Source organism: Phyllobates terribilis, unplaced genomic scaffold, assembly GCF_046119375.1.
Source record: "Phyllobates terribilis strain yellow unplaced genomic scaffold, ASM4611937v1 Scaffold_28__1_contigs__length_16237799, whole genome shotgun sequence".
In the NCBI taxonomy this organism is placed as follows: Eukaryota; Metazoa; Chordata; class Amphibia; order Anura; family Dendrobatidae; genus Phyllobates; species Phyllobates terribilis.
The window spans coordinates 11,068,052-11,087,260 of record NW_027362788.1 but is presented as its reverse complement, the minus strand read 5'-3'; positions in this window follow the sequence as shown (position 1 = coordinate 11,087,260).

Here is a 19,209-nt window from a genome sequence, read left to right as displayed (position 1 = left end):
ACAATGGAAGAGTTTCGAAGCATTTTTAAACTTCAACGGAATTCCGACAACAATGGAAGAGTTCCGAAGCATTATTAAACATCAGCGGAATTCCGAGAACAATGGAAGAGTTCTGAAGCATTTTTAAACGTCAGCGGAATTCCGAGAACAATGGAAGAGTTCCGAAGCATTTTTAAACTTCAGCGGAATTCCGAGAACAATGTAAGAGATTTTAAGCATTTTTAAACTTCAGCGTAATTCCGAGAACAATAGAAGAGTTCCGAAGCATTTTTAAACTTCACCCGAATTCCGAGAGCAATGGAAGAGTTCCAAAGCATTTTCAAAGTTCAGCAGAATTCCGAGAACAATTGAAGAGTTCCGAAGCATTTTTAAATGTCAGCGGAATGCCGAGAACAATGCAAGATTTCCGAAGCATTTTTATATGTCAGCAGAATACCGAGAACAAGGGAAGAGTACCGAAGCATTTTTAAACGTCAGCGGAATTCCGAGAACAATGGAAGAGTTCTGAAGCATTTTTAAACGTCAGCGGAATTTTGAAAACAATGGAAGATTTCCGGAGCATTTTTAAACGTCAGCGGAATTCTGAGAACAATGGAAGAGTTCCGAAGCATTTTTAAACTTCAGCAGAATTCCGAGAACAATGGAAGAGTTCCGAAGCATTTTTAAACTTCAGCGGAATTCTGAGAACAATGGAAGAGTTCCGAAGCATTTTTAAACGTCAGCAGAATTCCGAGAACAATGTAAGAGTTCTGAAGCATTTTTAAACTTCAGCAGAATTCCGAGAGCAATGGAAGAGTTCCAAAGCATTTTAAAAGTTCAGCAGAATTCCGAGAACAATTGAAGAGTTCCGAAGCATTTTTAAACGTCAGCGGAATCCCGAGAACAATGCAAGATTTCCGAAGCATTTTTATATGTCAGCGGAATTCCGAGAACAATGGAAGAGTACCGAAACATTTTAAACGTCAGCGGAATTCTGAGAACAATGGAAGAGTTACGAAGCATTTTTAAACTTCAGCAGAATTACGAGAACAATGGAAGAGTTCCGAAGCATTTTTAAACTTCAGCGGAATTCTGAGAACAATGGAAGAGTTCCGAAGCATTTTTAAACGTCAGCAGAATTCCGAGAACAATGTAAGAGTTCTGAAGCATTTTTAAACTTCAGCAGAATTTCGAGAGCAATGGAAGAGTTCCAAAGCATTTTAAAAGTTCAGCAGAATTCCGAGAACAATTGAAGAGTTCCGAAGCATTTTTAAACGTCAGCGGAATGCCGAGAACAATGCAAGATTTCCGAAGCATTTTTATATGTCAGCGGAATTCCGAGAACAATGGAAGAGTTCCGAAGCATTTTTAAACTTCAGCAGAATTCCGAGAACAATGGAAGAGTTTCGAAGCATTTTTAAACTTCAACGGAATTCCGAGAACAATGGAAGAGTTTCGAAGCATTTTTAAACTTCAGCGGAATTCCGAGAACAATGGAAGAGTTCTGAAGCATTTTTAAACGTCAGCGGAATTCCGAGAACAATGGAAGAGATTTTAAGCATTTTTAAACTTCAGCGTAATTCCGAGAACAATAGAAGAGTTCCGAAGCATTTTTAAAATTCACACGAATTCCGAGAATAATGGAAGAGTTCAGATGAATTTTTAGACTTCAGCAGAATTCCTAGAACAATGGAAGAGTTCCGAAGCATTTTTAAACTTCAGCGGAATTCCGATAACAATGGAAGAGTTCCGAAGCATTTTTAAACGTCAGCGGAATTCCGAGAACAATGGAAGAGTACCGAAGCATTTTAAAACGTCATCGGAATTCCGAGAACAATGGAAGAGTTCCGAAGCATTTTTAAACTTCAGCGGAATTACGAGAACAATGGAAGAGTTCCGAAGAATTTTTAAACATGAGCAGAATTACGAGAACAATGGAAGTGATTTTAAGCATTTTTAAACTTCAGCGGAATTTTGAAAACAATGGAAGATTTCCGGAGCATTTTTAAACGTCAGCGGAATTCTGAGAACAATGGAAGAGTTCCGAAGCATTTTTAAACGTCAGCGTAATGCCGAGAACAATGCAAGATTTCCAAAGCATTTTTATATGTCAGCGGAATTCCGAGAACAATGGAAGAGTACCGAAGCATTTTTAAACGTCAGCGGAATTCTGAGAACAATGGAAGAGTTCCAAAGCATTTTTAAACTTGAGCGGAATTCCGAGAACAATGGAAGAGTTCCAAAGCATTTTTAAACGTCAGCGAATTCCGAGAACAATGGAAGAGCTCTGAAGCATTTTTAAACGTCAGCGGAATTTTGAAAACAATGGAAGAGCTCTGAAGCATTTTTAAACGTCAGCGGAATTTTGAAAACAATGGAATATTTCCGAAGCATTTTTAAACGTCAGCGGAATTCTGAGAACAATGGAAGAGTTCCGAAGCATTTTTAAACGTCAGCGGAATGCCGAGAACAATGCAAGATTTCCGAAGGATTTTTATATGTCAGCGGAATTCCGAGAACAATGGAAGAGTACCGAAGCATTTTTAAACTTCAGCAGAATTCCGAGAACAATGGAAGAGTTCCAAAGCATTTTTAAACGTCAGCGAATTACGAGAACAATGGAAGAGCTCTGAAGCATTTTTAAACGTCAGCGGAATTTTGAAAACAATGGAAGATTTCCGAAGCATTTTTAAACGTCAGCGGAATTCTGAGAACAATGGAAGAGTTCCGAAGCATTTTTAAACTTCAGCAGAATTCCAAGAACAATGTAAGAGTTCTGAAGCATTTTTAAACTTCAGCAGAATTCCGAGAGCAATGTAAAAGTTCCAATGCATTTTAAAACTTCAGCAGAATTCCAAGAACAATTGAAGTGTTCTGAAGCATTTTTAAACATCAGCGGAATGCCGAGAACAATGCAAGATTTCCAAAGCATTTTTATATGTCAGCGGAATTCCGAGAACAATGGACGAGTTCTGAAGCATTTTTAAACGTCAGCGGAATTTTGAAAACAATGGAAGATTTCCGAAGCATTTTTAAACGTCAGCGGAATTCTGAGAACAATGGAAGAGTTCCGAAGCATTTTTAAACTTCAGCAGAATTCCGAGAACAATGGAAGAGTTCCGAAGCATTTTTAAACTTCAGCGGAATTCTGAGAAAAATGGAAGAGTTCCGAAGCATTTTTAAACGTCAGCAGAATTCCGAGAACAATGTAAGAGTCCTGAAGCATTTTTAAACTTCAGCAGAATTCCGAGAGCAATGGAAGAGTTCCAAAGCATTTTAAAAGTTCAGCAGAATTCCGAGAACAATTGAAGAGTTCCGAAGCATTTTTAAACGTCAGCGGAATGCCGAGAACAATGCAAGATTTCCGAAGCATTTTTATATGTCAGCGGAATTCCGAGAACAATGGAAGAGTTCCGAAGCATTTTTAAACTTCAGCAGAATTCCGAGAACAATGGAAGAGTTTCGAAGCATTTTTAAACTTCAACGGAATTCCGAGAACAATGGAAGAGTTTCGAAGCATTTTTAAACTTCAACGGAATTCCGACAACAATGGAAGAGTTCCGAAGCATTATTAAACATCAGCGGAATTCCGAGAACAATGGAAGAGTTCTGAAGCATTTTTAAACGTCAGCGGAATTCCGAGAACAATGGAAGAGTTCCGAAGCATTTTTAAACTTCAGCGGAATTCCGAGAACAATGTAAGAGATTTTAAGCATTTTTAAACTTCAGCGTAATTCCGAGAACAATAGAAGAGTTCCGAAGCATTTTTAAACTTCACCCGAATTCCGAGAGCAATGGAAGAGTTCCAAAGCATTTTAAAAGTTCAGCAGAATTCCGAGAACAATTGAAGAGTTCCGAAGCATTTTTAAACGTCAGCGGAATGCCGAGAACAATGCAAGATTTCCGAAGCATTTTTATATGTCAGCGGAATTCCGAGAACAATGGAAGAGTTCCGAAGCATTTTTAAACTTCAGCAGAATTCCGAGAACAATGGAAGAGTTTCGAAGCATTTTTAAACTTCAACGGAATTCCGAGAACAATGGAAGAGTTTCGAAGCATTTTTAAACTTCAGCGGAATTCCGAGAACAATGGAAGAGTTCTGAAGCATTTTTAAACGTCAGCGGAATTCCGAGAACAATGGAAGAGATTTTAAGCATTTTTAAACTTCAGCGTAATTCCGAGAACAATAGAAGAGTTCCGAAGCATTTTTAAAATTCACACGAATTCCGAGAATAATGGAAGAGTTCAGATGAATTTTTAGACTTCAGCAGAATTCCTAGAACAATGGAAGAGTTCCGAAGCATTTTTAAACTTCAGCGGAATTCCGATAACAATGGAAGAGTTCCGAAGCATTTTTAAACGTCAGCGGAATTCCGAGAACAATGGAAGAGTACCGAAGCATTTTAAAACGTCATCGGAATTCCGAGAACAATGGAAGAGTTCCGAAGCATTTTTAAACTTCAGCGGAATTACGAGAACAATGGAAGAGTTCCGAAGAATTTTTAAACATGAGCAGAATTACGAGAACAATGGAAGTGATTTTAAGCATTTTTAAACTTCAGCGGAATTTTGAAAACAATGGAAGATTTCCGGAGCATTTTTAAACGTCAGCGGAATTCTGAGAACAATGGAAGAGTTCCGAAGCATTTTTAAACGTCAGCGTAATGCCGAGAACAATGCAAGATTTCCAAAGCATTTTTATATGTCAGCGGAATTCCGAGAACAATGGAAGAGTACCGAAGCATTTTTAAACGTCAGCGGAATTCTGAGAACAATGGAAGAGTTCCAAAGCATTTTTAAACTTGAGCGGAATTCCGAGAACAATGGAAGAGTTCCAAAGCATTTTTAAACGTCAGCGAATTCCGAGAACAATGGAAGAGCTCTGAAGCATTTTTAAACGTCAGCGGAATTTTGAAAACAATGGAAGAGCTCTGAAGCATTTTTAAACGTCAGCGGAATTTTGAAAACAATGGAATATTTCCGAAGCATTTTTAAACGTCAGCGGAATTCTGAGAACAATGGAAGAGTTCCGAAGCATTTTTAAACGTCAGCGGAATGCCGAGAACAATGCAAGATTTCCGAAGGATTTTTATATGTCAGCGGAATTCCGAGAACAATGGAAGAGTACCGAAGCATTTTTAAACTTCAGCAGAATTCCGAGAACAATGGAAGAGTTCCAAAGCATTTTTAAACGTCAGCGAATTACGAGAACAATGGAAGAGCTCTGAAGCATTTTTAAACGTCAGCGGAATTTTGAAAACAATGGAAGATTTCCGAAGCATTTTTAAACGTCAGCGGAATTCTGAGAACAATGGAAGAGTTCCGAAGCATTTTTAAACTTCAGCAGAATTCCAAGAACAATGTAAGAGTTCTGAAGCATTTTTAAACTTCAGCAGAATTCCGAGAGCAATGTAAAAGTTCCAATGCATTTTAAAACTTCAGCAGAATTCCAAGAACAATTGAAGTGTTCTGAAGCATTTTTAAACATCAGCGGAATGCCGAGAACAATGCAAGATTTCCAAAGCATTTTTATATGTCAGCGGAATTCCGAGAACAATGGAAGAGTACCGAAGCATTTTAAAACCTCAGCGGAATTCCGAGAACAATGGAAGAGTTCCGAAGCATTTTTAAACTTCAGCGGAATTACGAGAGCAATGGAACAGTTCCAAAGCATTTTAAAAGTTCAGCAGAATTCCGAGAACAATTGAAGAGTTCCGAAGCATTTTTAAACGTCAGCGGAATTCTGAGAACAATGTAATAGTTCTGAAGAATTTTTAAATGTAAGCGGGATTCCGAGAATAATGGAAGAGTTCCGAAGCATTTTTAAATGTCAGCGGAAATCTGAAAACAATGGAAGAGTTCCGAAGCATTTTTAAACTTCAGCGGAATTACGAGAACAATGGAAGAGTTCCGAAGCATTTTTAAACATGAGCAGAATTCCGAGAACAATGGAAGAGATTTTAAGCATTTTTAAACTTCAGCGGAATTCCGAGAACAATAGAAGAGTTCCGAAGCATTTTCAAACTTCACCCAAATTCTGAGAACAATGGAAGAGTTCCGAAGCATTTTTAAAAGTCAGCGGAATTCCGAGAACAATGGAAGAGTTGTGAAGCATTTTTAAACGTCAGCGGAATTCCGAGAACAATGGAGGAGTTCCGAAGCATTTTTAAACTTCAGCGGAATTTGGAGAACAATGGAAGAGTTCCGAAGCATTTTTAAAAGTCAGCGGAATTCCGAGAACAATGGAAGAGTTGTGAAGCATTTTTAAACGTCAGCAGAATTCCGAGAACAATGGAAGAGTTCCGAAGCATTTTTAAACGTCAGCGGAATTCTGAGATCAATGGAATAGTTCTGAAGAACTTTTAAATGTTAGCGGGATTCCGAGAACAATGGAAGAGTTCCGAAGCATTTTTAAATGTCAGCGGAAATCTGAAAACAATGGAAGAGTTTCGAAGCATTTTTAATCTTCAGAATAATTCCGAGAACAATGGAAGAGTTCTGAAGCATATTTAAACTTCAGCGGAATTCCGAGAACAATGGAAGAGTTCCGAAGCATTTTTAAAAGTCAGCGGAATACCGAGAACAATGGAAGAGTTTTGAAGCATTTTTAAACGTCAGCGGAATTCCGTGAACAATGGAAGAGGTCCGAAGCATTTTTAAATGTCAGCGGAATTCTGAGAAATATGGAAGAGTTCCGAAGCATTTTTAAATGTCAGCAGAATTCCGAGAACAATGGAAGAGTTCCGAAGCATTTTTAAACTTCAGCAGAATTCTGAGAGCAATGGAAGAGTTCCAAAGCATTTTAAAAGTTCAGCAGAATTCCGAGAACAATTGAAGAGTTCCAAAGCATTTTTAAACGTCAGCGGAATTTTGAAAACAATGGAAGATTTCCGAAGCATTTTTAAACGTCAGCGGAATGCCGAGAACAATGCAAGATTTCTTAAATGTCAGCGGAATTCCGAGAACAATGGAAGGTTACCGAAGCATTTTTAAACGTCAGCGGAATTCTGAGAACAATGGAAGAGTTCCGAAGCATTTTTAAACTTCAGCGGAATTCCGAGAACAATGGAAGAGTTCCAAAGCATTTTTAAACGTCAGCGAATTCCGAGAACAATGGAAGAGCTCTGAAGCATTTTTAAACGTCAGCGGAATTTTGAAAACAATGGAAGATTTCCAAAGCATTTTTAAACGTCAGCGGAATTCTGAGAACAATGGAAGAGTTCCGAAGCATTTTTAAATGTCAGCGGAATGCCGAGAACAATGCAAGATTTCCGAAGGATTTTTATATGTCAGCGGAATTCCGAGAACAATGGAAGAGTACCGAAGCATTTTTAAACGTCAGCGGAATTCTGAGAACAATGGAAGAGTTCCGAAGCATTTTTAAACTTCAGCAGAATTCCGAGAACAATGGAAGAGTTCCGAAGCATTTTTAAACTTCAGCAGAATTCCGAGAACAATGTAAGAGTTCTGAAGCATTTTTAAACTTCAGCAGAATTCCGAGAGCAATGGAAGAGTTCCAAAGCATTTTAAAAGTTCAGCAGAATTCCGAGAACAATTGAAGAGTTCCGAAGCGTTTTTAAACGTCAGCGGAATGCCGAGAACAATGCAAGATTTCCGAAGCATTTTTATATGTCAGCGGAATTCCGAGAACAATGGAAGAGTACCGAAGCATTTTTAAACGTCAGCGGAATTCTGAGAACAATGGAAGATTTCCGAAGCATTTTTAAACGTCAGCGGATTTCTGAGAACAATGGAAGAGTTCTGAAGCATTTTTAAACGTCAGCGGAATGCCGAGAACAATGCAAGATTTCCGAAGCATTTTTATATGTCAGCGGAATTGCGAGAACAATGGAAGAGTACCGAAGCATTTTTAAACGTCAGCGGAATTCTGAGAACAATGGAAGAGTTCCGAAGCATTTTTAAACTTCACCAGAATTTTGAGAACAATGGAAGAGTTCCGAAGCATTTTTAAACTTCAGCAGAATTCCGAGAGCAATGGAAGAGTTCCGAAGCATTTTTAAACGTCAGCGTAATGCCGAGAACAATGTAAGATTTCCGAAGGATTTTTATATGTCAGCGGAATTCCGAGAACAATGGAAGAGTACCGAAGCATTTTTAAACATCAGCGGAATTCTGAGAACAATGGAAGAGTTCCGAAGCATTTTTAAACTTCAGCAGAATTCCGAGAACAATGGAAGAGTTCCAAAGCATTTTTAAACGTCAGCGGAATTCCGAGAACAATGGAAGAGTTCTGAAGCATTTTTAAACGTCAGCGGAATTTTGAAAACATTGGAAGATTTCCGAAGCATTTTTAAACGTCAGCGGAATTCTGAGAACAATGGAAGAGTTCCGAAGCATTTTTAAACGTCAGCGGAATGCCGAGAACAATGCAAGATTTCCGAAGCATTTTTAAAAGTCAGCGGAATTCCGAGAACAATGGAAGAGTACCGAAGCATTTTTAAACGTCAGCGGAATTCTGAGAACAATGGAAGAGTTCCGAAGCATTTTTAAACTTCAGCGGAATTCCGAGAACAATGGAAGAGTTCTAAAGCATTTTTAAACGTCAGCGAATTCCGAGAACAATTGAAGAGTTCCGAAGCATTTTTAAACGTCAGCGGAATGCCGAGAACAATGCAAGATTTCCGAAGCATTTTTATATGTCAGCGGAATTTTGAAAACAATGGAAGATTTCCGAAGCATTTTTAAACGTCAGCGGAATTCTGAGAACAATGGAAGAGTTCCGAAGCATTTTTAAACTTCAGCAGAATTCCGAGAACAATGGAAGAGTTCCGAAGCATTTTTAAACTTCAGCAGAATTCCGAGAACAATGTAAGAGTTCTGAAGCATTTTTAAACTTCAGCAGAATTCCGAGAGCAATGGAAGAGTTCCAAAGCATTTTAAAAGTTCAGCAGAATTCCGAGAACAATTGAAGAGTTCCAACGCGTTTTTAAACGTCAGCGGAATGCCGAGAACAATGCAAGATTTCCGAAGCATTTTTATATTTCAGCGGAATTCCGAGAACAATGGAAGAGTACCGAAGCATTTTTAAACGTCAGCGGAATTCTGAGAACAATGGAAGATTTCCGAAGCATTTTTAAACGACAGTGGATTTCTGAGAACAATGGAAGAGTTCCGAAGCATTTTTAAACGTCAGCGGAATGCCGAGAACAATGCAAGATTTCCGAAGCATTTTTATATGTCAGCGGAATTCCGAGAACAATGGAAGAGTACCGAAGCATTTTTAAACGTCAGCGGAATTCTGAGAACAATGGAAGAGTTCCGAAGCATTTTTAAACTTCAGCAGAATTCCGAGAACAATGGAAGTGTTTCGAAGCATTTTTAAACTTCAACGGAATTCCGAGAACAATGGAAGAGTTCCGAAGCATTTTTAAACGTCAGCGGAATTCCGAGAACAATGAAAGAGTTGCGAAGCATTATTAAACGTCAGCGGAATTCCGAGAACAATGGAAGAGTTCCGAAGCTTTTTTAAACGTCAGTGGAATTCCGAGAACAATGTAAGAGTTCCAATGCATTTTAAAACTTCAGCAGAATTCCAAGAACAATTGAAGTGTTCTGAAGCATTTTTAAACATCAGCGGAATGCCGAGAACAATGCAAGATTTCCGAAGCATTTTTATATGTCAGCGGAATTCCGAGAACAATGGAAGAGTACCGAAGCATTTTAAAACCTCAGCGGAATTCCGAGAACAATGGAAGAGTTCCGAAGCATTTTTAAACGTCAGCGGAATTTTGAAAACAATGGAATATTTCCGAAGCATTTTTAAACGTCAGCGGAATTCTGAGAACAATGGAAGAGTTCCGAAGCATTTTTAAACGTCAGCGGAATGCCGAGAACAATGCAAGATTTCCGAAGGATTTTTATATGTCAGCGGAATTCCGAGAACAATGGAAGAGTACCGAAGCATTTTTAAACTTCAGCAGAATTCCGATAACAATGGAAGAGTTCCAAAGCATTTTTAAACGTCAGCGAATTACGAGAACAATGGAAGAGCTCTGAAGCATTTTTAAACGTCAGCGGAATTTTGAAAACAATGGAAGATTTCCGAAGCATTTTTAAACGTCAGCGGAATTCTGAGAACAATGGAAGAGTTCCGAAGCATTTTTAAACTTCAGCAGAATTCCAAGAACAATGTAAGAGTTCTGAAGCATTTTTAAACTTCAGCAGAATTCCGAGAGCAATGTAAAAGTTCCAATGCATTTTAAAACTTCAGCAGAATTCCAAGAACAATTGAAGTGTTCTGAAGCATTTTTAAACATCAGCGGAATGCCGAGAACAATGCAAGATTTCCAAAGCATTTTTATATGTCAGCGGAATTCCGAGAACAATGGAAGAGTACCGAAGCATTTTAAAACCTCAGCGGAATTCCGAGAACAATGGAAGAGTTCCGAAGCATTTTTAAACTTCAGCGGAATTACGAGAGCAATGGAACAGTTCCAAAGCATTTTAAAAGTTCAGCAGAATTCCGAGAACAATTGAAGAGTTCCGAAGCATTTTTAAACGTCAGCGGAATTCTGAGAACAATGTAATAGTTCTGAAGAATTTTTAAATGTAAGCGGGATTCCGAGAATAATGGAAGAGTTCCGAAGCATTTTTAAATGTCAGCGGAAATCTGAAAACAATGGAAGAGTTCCGAAGCATTTTTAAACTTCAGCGGAATTACGAGAACAATGGAAGAGTTCCGAAGCATTTTTAAACATGAGCAGAATTCCGAGAACAATGGAAGAGATTTTAAGCATTTTTAAACTTCAGCGGAATTCCGAGAACAATAGAAGAGTTCCGAAGCATTTTCAAACTTCACCCAAATTCTGAGAACAATGGAAGAGTTCCGAAGCATTTTTAAAAGTCAGCGGAATTCCGAGAACAATGGAAGAGTTGTGAAGCATTTTTAAACGTCAGCGGAATTCCGAGAACAATGGAGGAGTTCCGAAGCATTTTTAAACTTCAGCGGAATTTGGAGAACAATGGAAGAGTTCCGAAGCATTTTTAAAAGTCAGCGGAATTCCGAGAACAATGGAAGAGTTGTGAAGCATTTTTAAACGTCAGCAGAATTCCGAGAACAATGGAAGAGTTCCGAAGCATTTTTAAACGTCAGCGGAATTCTGAGATCAATGGAATAGTTCTGAAGAACTTTTAAATGTTAGCGGGATTCCGAGAACAATGGAAGAGTTCCGAAGCATTTTTAAATGTCAGCGGAAATCTGAAAACAATGGAAGAGTTTCGAAGCATTTTTAATCTTCAGAATAATTCCGAGAACAATGGAAGAGTTCCGAAGCATATTTAAACTTCAGCGGAATTCCGAGAACAATGGAAGAGTTCCGAAGCATTTTTAAAAGTCAGCGGAATACCGAGAACAATGGAAGAGTTTTGAAGCATTTTTAAACGTCAGCGGAATTCCGTGAACAATGGAAGAGGTCCGAAGCATTTTTAAATGTCAGCGGAATTCTGAGAAATATGGAAGAGTTCCGAAGCATTTTTAAATGTCAGCAGAATTCCGAGAACAATGGAAGAGTTCCGAAGCATTTTTAAACTTCAGCAGAATTCTGAGAGCAATGGAAGAGTTCCAAAGCATTTTAAAAGTTCAGCAGAATTCCGAGAACAATTGAAGAGTTCCAAAGCATTTTTAAACGTCAGCGGAATTCCAAGAACAATGGAAGAGTTCTGAAGCATTTTTAAACGTCAGCGGAATTTTGAAAACAATGGAAGATTTCCGAAGCATTTTTAAACGTCAGCGGAATTCTGAGAACAATGGAAGAGTTCCGAAGCATTTTTAAACGTCAGCGGAATGCCGAGAACAATGCAAGATTTCTTAAATGTCAGCGGAATTCCGAGAACAATGGAAGGTTACCGAAGCATTTTTAAACGTCAGCGGAATTCTGAGAACAATGGAAGAGTTCCGAAGCATTTTTAAACTTCAGCGGAATTCCGAGAACAATGGAAGAGTTCCAAAGCATTTTTAAACGTCAGCGAATTCCGAGAACAATGGAAGAGCTCTGAAGCATTTTTAAACGTCAGCGGAATTTTGAAAACAATGGAAGATTTCCAAAGCATTTTTAAACGTCAGCGGAATTCTGAGAACAATGGAAGAGTTCCGAAGCATTTTTAAATGTCAGCGGAATGCCGAGAACAATGCAAGATTTCCGAAGGATTTTTATATGTCAGCGGAATTCCGAGAACAATGGAAGAGTTCCGAAGCATTTTTAAATGTCAGCGGAATGCCGAGAACAATGCAAGATTTCCGAAGGATTTTTATATGTCAGCGGAATTCCGAGAACAATGGAAGAGTACCGAAGCATTTTTAAACGTCAGCGGAATTCTGAGAACAATGGAAGAGTTCTGAAGCATTTTTAAACGTCAGCGGAATGCCGAGAACAATGCAAGATTTCCGAAGCATTTTTATATGTCAGCGGAATTCCGAGAACAATGGAAGAGTACCGAAGCATTTTAAAACCTCAGCGGAATTCCGAGAACAATGGAAGAGTTCCGAAGCATTTTTAAACGTCAGCGGAATTTTGAAAACAATGGAATATTTCCGAAGCATTTTTAAACGTCAGCGGAATTCTGAGAACAATGGAAGAGTTCCGAAGCATTTTTAAACGTCAGCGGAATGCCGAGAACAATGCAAGATTTCCGAAGGATTTTTATATGTCAGCGGAATTCCGAGAACAATGGAAGAGTACCGAAGCATTTTTAAACTTCAGCAGAATTCCGATAACAATGGAAGAGTTCCAAAGCATTTTTAAACGTCAGCGAATTACGAGAACAATGGAAGAGCTCTGAAGCATTTTTAAACGTCAGCGGAATTTTGAAAACAATGGAAGATTTCCGAAGCATTTTTAAACGTCAGCGGAATTCTGAGAACAATGGAAGAGTTCCGAAGCATTTTTAAACTTCAGCGGAATTACGAGAACAATGGAAGAGTTCCGAAGAATTTTTAAACATGAGCAGAATTACGAGAACAATGGAAGTGATTTTAAGCATTTTTAAACTTCAGCGGAATTTTGAAAACAATGGAAGATTTCCGGAGCATTTTTAAACGTCAGCGGAATTCTGAGAACAATGGAAGAGTTCCGAAGCATTTTTAAACGTCAGCGTAATGCCGAGAACAATGCAAGATTTCCAAAGCATTTTTATATGTCAGCGGAATTCCGAGAACAATGGAAGAGTACCGAAGCATTTTTAAACGTCAGCGGAATTCTGAGAACAATGGAAGAGTTCCAAAGCATTTTTAAACTTGAGCGGAATTCCGAGAACAATGGAAGAGTTCCAAAGCATTTTTAAACGTCAGCGAATTCCGAGAACAATGGAAGAGCTCTGAAGCATTTTTAAACGTCAGCGGAATTTTGAAAACAATGGAAGAGCTCTGAAGCATTTTTAAACGTCAGCGGAATTTTGAAAACAATGGAATATTTCCGAAGCATTTTTAAACGTCAGCGGAATTCTGAGAACAATGGAAGAGTTCCGAAGCATTTTTAAACGTCAGCGGAATGCCGAGAACAATGCAAGATTTCCGAAGGATTTTTATATGTCAGCGGAATTCCGAGAACAATGGAAGAGTACCGAAGCATTTTTAAACTTCAGCAGAATTCCGAGAACAATGGAAGAGTTCCAAAGCATTTTTAAACGTCAGCGAATTACGAGAACAATGGAAGAGCTCTGAAGCATTTTTAAACGTCAGCGGAATTTTGAAAACAATGGAAGATTTCCGAAGCATTTTTAAACGTCAGCGGAATTCTGAGAACAATGGAAGAGTTCCGAAGCATTTTTAAACTTCAGCAGAATTCCAAGAACAATGTAAGAGTTCTGAAGCATTTTTAAACTTCAGCAGAATTCCGAGAGCAATGTAAAAGTTCCAATGCATTTTAAAACTTCAGCAGAATTCCAAGAACAATTGAAGTGTTCTGAAGCATTTTTAAACATCAGCGGAATGCCGAGAACAATGCAAGATTTCCAAAGCATTTTTATATGTCAGCGGAATTCCGAGAACAATGGACGAGTTCTGAAGCATTTTTAAACGTCAGCGGAATTTTGAAAACAATGGAAGATTTCCGAAGCATTTTTAAACGTCAGCGGAATTCTGAGAACAATGGAAGAGTTCCGAAGCATTTTTAAACTTCAGCAGAATTCCGAGAACAATGGAAGAGTTCCGAAGCATTTTTAAACTTCAGCGGAATTCTGAGAAAAATGGAAGAGTTCCGAAGCATTTTTAAACGTCAGCAGAATTCCGAGAACAATGTAAGAGTCCTGAAGCATTTTTAAACTTCAGCAGAATTCCGAGAGCAATGGAAGAGTTCCAAAGCATTTTAAAAGTTCAGCAGAATTCCGAGAACAATTGAAGAGTTCCGAAGCATTTTTAAACGTCAGCGGAATGCCGAGAACAATGCAAGATTTCCGAAGCATTTTTATATGTCAGCGGAATTCCGAGAACAATGGAAGAGTTCCGAAGCATTTTTAAACTTCAGCAGAATTCCGAGAACAATGGAAGAGTTTCGAAGCATTTTTAAACTTCAACGGAATTCCGAGAACAATGGAAGAGTTTCGAAGCATTTTTAAACTTCAACGGAATTCCGACAACAATGGAAGAGTTCCGAAGCATTATTAAACATCAGCGGAATTCCGAGAACAATGGAAGAGTTCTGAAGCATTTTTAAACGTCAGCGGAATTCCGAGAACAATGGAAGAGTTCCGAAGCATTTTTAAACTTCAGCGGAATTCCGAGAACAATGTAAGAGATTTTAAGCATTTTTAAACTTCAGCGTAATTCCGAGAACAATAGAAGAGTTCCGAAGCATTTTTAAACTTCACCCGAATTCCGAGAGCAATGGAAGAGTTCCAAAGCATTTTAAAAGTTCAGCAGAATTCCGAGAACAATTGAAGAGTTCCGAAGCATTTTTAAACGTCAGCGGAATGCCGAGAACAATGCAAGATTTCCGAAGCATTTTTATATGTCAGCGGAATTCCGAGAACAATGGAAGAGTTCCGAAGCATTTTTAAACTTCAGCAGAATTCCGAGAACAATGGAAGAGTTTCGAAGCATTTTTAAACTTCAACGGAATTCCGAGAACAATGGAAGAGTTTCGAAGCATTTTTAAACTTCAGCGGAATTCCGAGAACAATGGAAGAGTTCTGAAGCATTTTTAAACGTCAGCGGAATTCCGAGAACAATGGAAGAGATTTTAAGCATTTTTAAACTTCAGCGTAATTCCGAGAACAATAGAAGAGTTCCGAAGCATTTTTAAAATTCACACGAATTCCGAGAATAATGGAAGAGTTCAGATGAATTTTTAGACTTCAGCAGAATTCCTAGAACAATGGAAGAGTTCCGAAGCATTTTTAAACTTCAGCGGAATTCCGATAACAATGGAAGAGTTCCGAAGCATTTTTAAACGTCAGCGGAATTCCGAGAACAATGGAAGAGTACCGAAGCATTTTAAAACGTCATCGGAATTCCGAGAACAATGGAAGAGTTCCGAAGCATTTTTAAACTTCAGCGGAATTACGAGAACAATGGAAGAGTTCCGAAGAATTTTTAAACATGAGCAGAATTACGAGAACAATGGAAGTGATTTTAAGCATTTTTAAACTTCAGCGGAATTTTGAAAACAATGGAAGATTTCCGGAGCATTTTTAAACGTCAGCGGAATTCTGAGAACAATGGAAGAGTTCCGAAGCATTTTTAAACGTCAGCGTAATGCCGAGAACAATGCAAGATTTCCAAAGCATTTTTATATGTCAGCGGAATTCCGAGAACAATGGAAGAGTACCGAAGCATTTTTAAACGTCAGCGGAATTCTGAGAACAATGGAAGAGTTCCAAAGCATTTTTAAACTTGAGCGGAATTCCGAGAACAATGGAAGAGTTCCAAAGCATTTTTAAACGTCAGCGAATTCCGAGAACAATGGAAGAGCTCTGAAGCATTTTTAAACGTCAGCGGAATTTTGAAAACAATGGAAGAGCTCTGAAGCATTTTTAAACGTCAGCGGAATTTTGAAAACAATGGAATATTTCCGAAGCATTTTTAAACGTCAGCGGAATTCTGAGAACAATGGAAGAGTTCCGAAGCATTTTTAAACGTCAGCGGAATGCCGAGAACAATGCAAGATTTCCGAAGGATTTTTATATGTCAGCGGAATTCCGAGAACAATGGAAGAGTACCGAAGCATTTTTAAACTTCAGCAGAATTCCGAGAACAATGGAAGAGTTCCAAAGCATTTTTAAACGTCAGCGAATTACGAGAACAATGGAAGAGCTCTGAAGCATTTTTAAACGTCAGCGGAATTTTGAAAACAATGGAAGATTTCCGAAGCATTTTTAAACGTCAGCGGAATTCTGAGAACAATGGAAGAGTTCCGAAGCATTTTTAAACTTCAGCAGAATTCCAAGAACAATGTAAGAGTTCTGAAGCATTTTTAAACTTCAGCAGAATTCCGAGAGCAATGTAAAAGTTCCAATGCATTTTAAAACTTCAGCAGAATTCCAAGAACAATTGAAGTGTTCTGAAGCATTTTTAAACATCAGCGGAATGCCGAGAACAATGCAAGATTTCCAAAGCATTTTTATATGTCAGCGGAATTCCGAGAACAATGGAAGAGTACCGAAGCATTTTAAAACCTCAGCGGAATTCCGAGAACAATGGAAGAGTTCCGAAGCATTTTTAAACTTCAGCGGAATTACGAGAGCAATGGAACAGTTCCAAAGCATTTTAAAAGTTCAGCAGAATTCCGAGAACAATTGAAGAGTTCCGAAGCATTTTTAAACGTCAGCGGAATTCTGAGAACAATGTAATAGTTCTGAAGAATTTTTAAATGTAAGCGGGATTCCGAGAATAATGGAAGAGTTCCGAAGCATTTTTAAATGTCAGCGGAAATCTGAAAACAATGGAAGAGTTCCGAAGCATTTTTAAACTTCAGCGGAATTACGAGAACAATGGAAGAGTTCCGAAGCATTTTTAAACATGAGCAGAATTCCGAGAACAATGGAAGAGATTTTAAGCATTTTTAAACTTCAGCGGAATTCCGAGAACAATAGAAGAGTTCCGAAGCATTTTCAAACTTCACCCAAATTCTGAGAACAATGGAAGAGTTCCGAAGCATTTTTAAAAGTCAGCGGAATTCCGAGAACAATGGAAGAGTTGTGAAGCATTTTTAAACGTCAGCGGAATTCCGAGAACAATGGAGGAGTTCCGAAGCATTTTTAAACTTCAGCGGAATTTGGAGAACAATGGAAGAGTTCCGAAGCATTTTTAAAAGTCAGCGGAATTCCGAGAACAATGGAAGAGTTGTGAAGCATTTTTAAACGTCAGCAGAATTCCGAGAACAATGGAAGAGTTCCGAAGCATTTTTAAACGTCAGCGGAATTCTGAGATCAATGGAATAGTTCTGAAGAACTTTTAAATGTTAGCGGGATTCCGAGAACAATGGAAGAGTTCCGAAGCATTTTTAAATGTCAGCGGAAATCTGAAAACAATGGAAGAGTTTCGAAGCATTTTTAATCTTCAGAATAATTCCGAGAACAATGGAAGAGTTCTGAAGCATATTTAAACTTCAGCGGAATTCCGAGAACAATGGAAGAGTTCCGAAGCATTTTTAAAAGTCAGCGGAATACCGAGAACAATGGAAGAGTTTTGAAGCATTTTTAAACGTCAGCGGAATTCCGTGAACAATGGAAGAGGTCCGAAGCATTTTTAAATGTCAGCGGAATTCTGAGAAATATGGAAGAGTTCCGAAGCATTTTTAAATGTCAGCAGAATTCCGAGAACAATGGAAGAGTTCCGAAGCATTTTTAAACTTCAGCAGAATTCTGAGAGCAATGGAAGAGTTCCAAAGCATTTTAAAAGTTCAGCAGAATTCCGAGAACAATTGAAGAGTTCCAAAGCATTTTTAAACGTCAGCGGAATTTTGAAAACAATGGAAGATTTCCGAAGCATTTTTAAACGTCAGCGGAATGCCGAGAACAATGCAAGATTTCTTAAATGTCAGCGGAATTCCGAGAACAATGGAAGGTTACCGAAGCATTTTTAAACGTCAGCGGAATTCTGAGAACAATGGAAGAGTTCCGAAGCATTTTTAAACTTCAGCGGAATTCCGAGAACAATGGAAGAGTTCCAAAGCATTTTTAAACGTCAGCGAATTCCGAGAACAATGGAAGAGCTCTGAAGCATTTTTAAACGTCAGCGGAATTTTGAAAACAATGGAAGATTTCCAAAGCATTTTTAAACGTCAGCGGAATTCTGAGAACAATGGAAGAGTTCCGAAGCATTTTTAAATGTCAGCGGAATGCCGAGAACAATGCAAGATTTCCGAAGGATTTTTATATGTCAGCGGAATTCCGAGAACAATGGAAGAGTACCGAAGCATTTTTAAACGTCAGCGGAATTCTGAGAACAATGGAAGAGTTCCGAAGCATTTTTAAACTTCAGCAGAATTCCGAGAACAATGGAAGAGTTCCGAAGCATTTTTAAACTTCAGCAGAATTCCGAGAACAATGTAAGAGTTCTGAAGCATTTTTAAACTTCAGCAGAATTCCGAGAGCAATGGAAGAGTTCCAAAGCATTTTAAAAGTTCAGCAGAATTCCGAGAACAATTGAAGAGTTCCGAAGCGTTTTTAAACGTCAGCGGAATGCCGAGAACAATGCAAGATTTCCGAAGCATTTTTATATGTCAGCGGAATTCCGAGAACAATGGAAGAGTACCGAAGCATTTTTAAACGTCAGCGGAATTCTGAGAACAATGGAAGATTTCCGAAGCATTTTTAAACGTCAGCGGATTTCTGAGAACAATGGAAGAGTTCTGAAGCATTTTTAAACGTCAGCGGAATGCCGAGAACAATGCAAGATTTCCGAAGCATTTTTATATGTCAGCGGAATTGCGAGAACAATGGAAGAGTACCGAAGCATTTTTAAACGTCAGCGGAATTCTGAGAACAATGGAAGAGTTCCGAAGCATTTTTAAACTTCACCAGAATTTTGAGAACAATGGAAGAGTTCCGAAGCATTTTTAAACTTCAGCAGAATTCCGAGAGCAATGGAAGAGTTCCGAAGCATTTTTAAACGTCAGCGTAATGCCGAGAACAATGTAAGATTTCCGAAGGATTTTTATATGTCAGCGGAATTCCGAGAACAATGGAAGAGTACCGAAGCATTTTTAAACATCAGCGGAATTCTGAGAACAATGGAAGAGTTCCGAAGCATTTTTAAACTTCAGCAGAATTCCG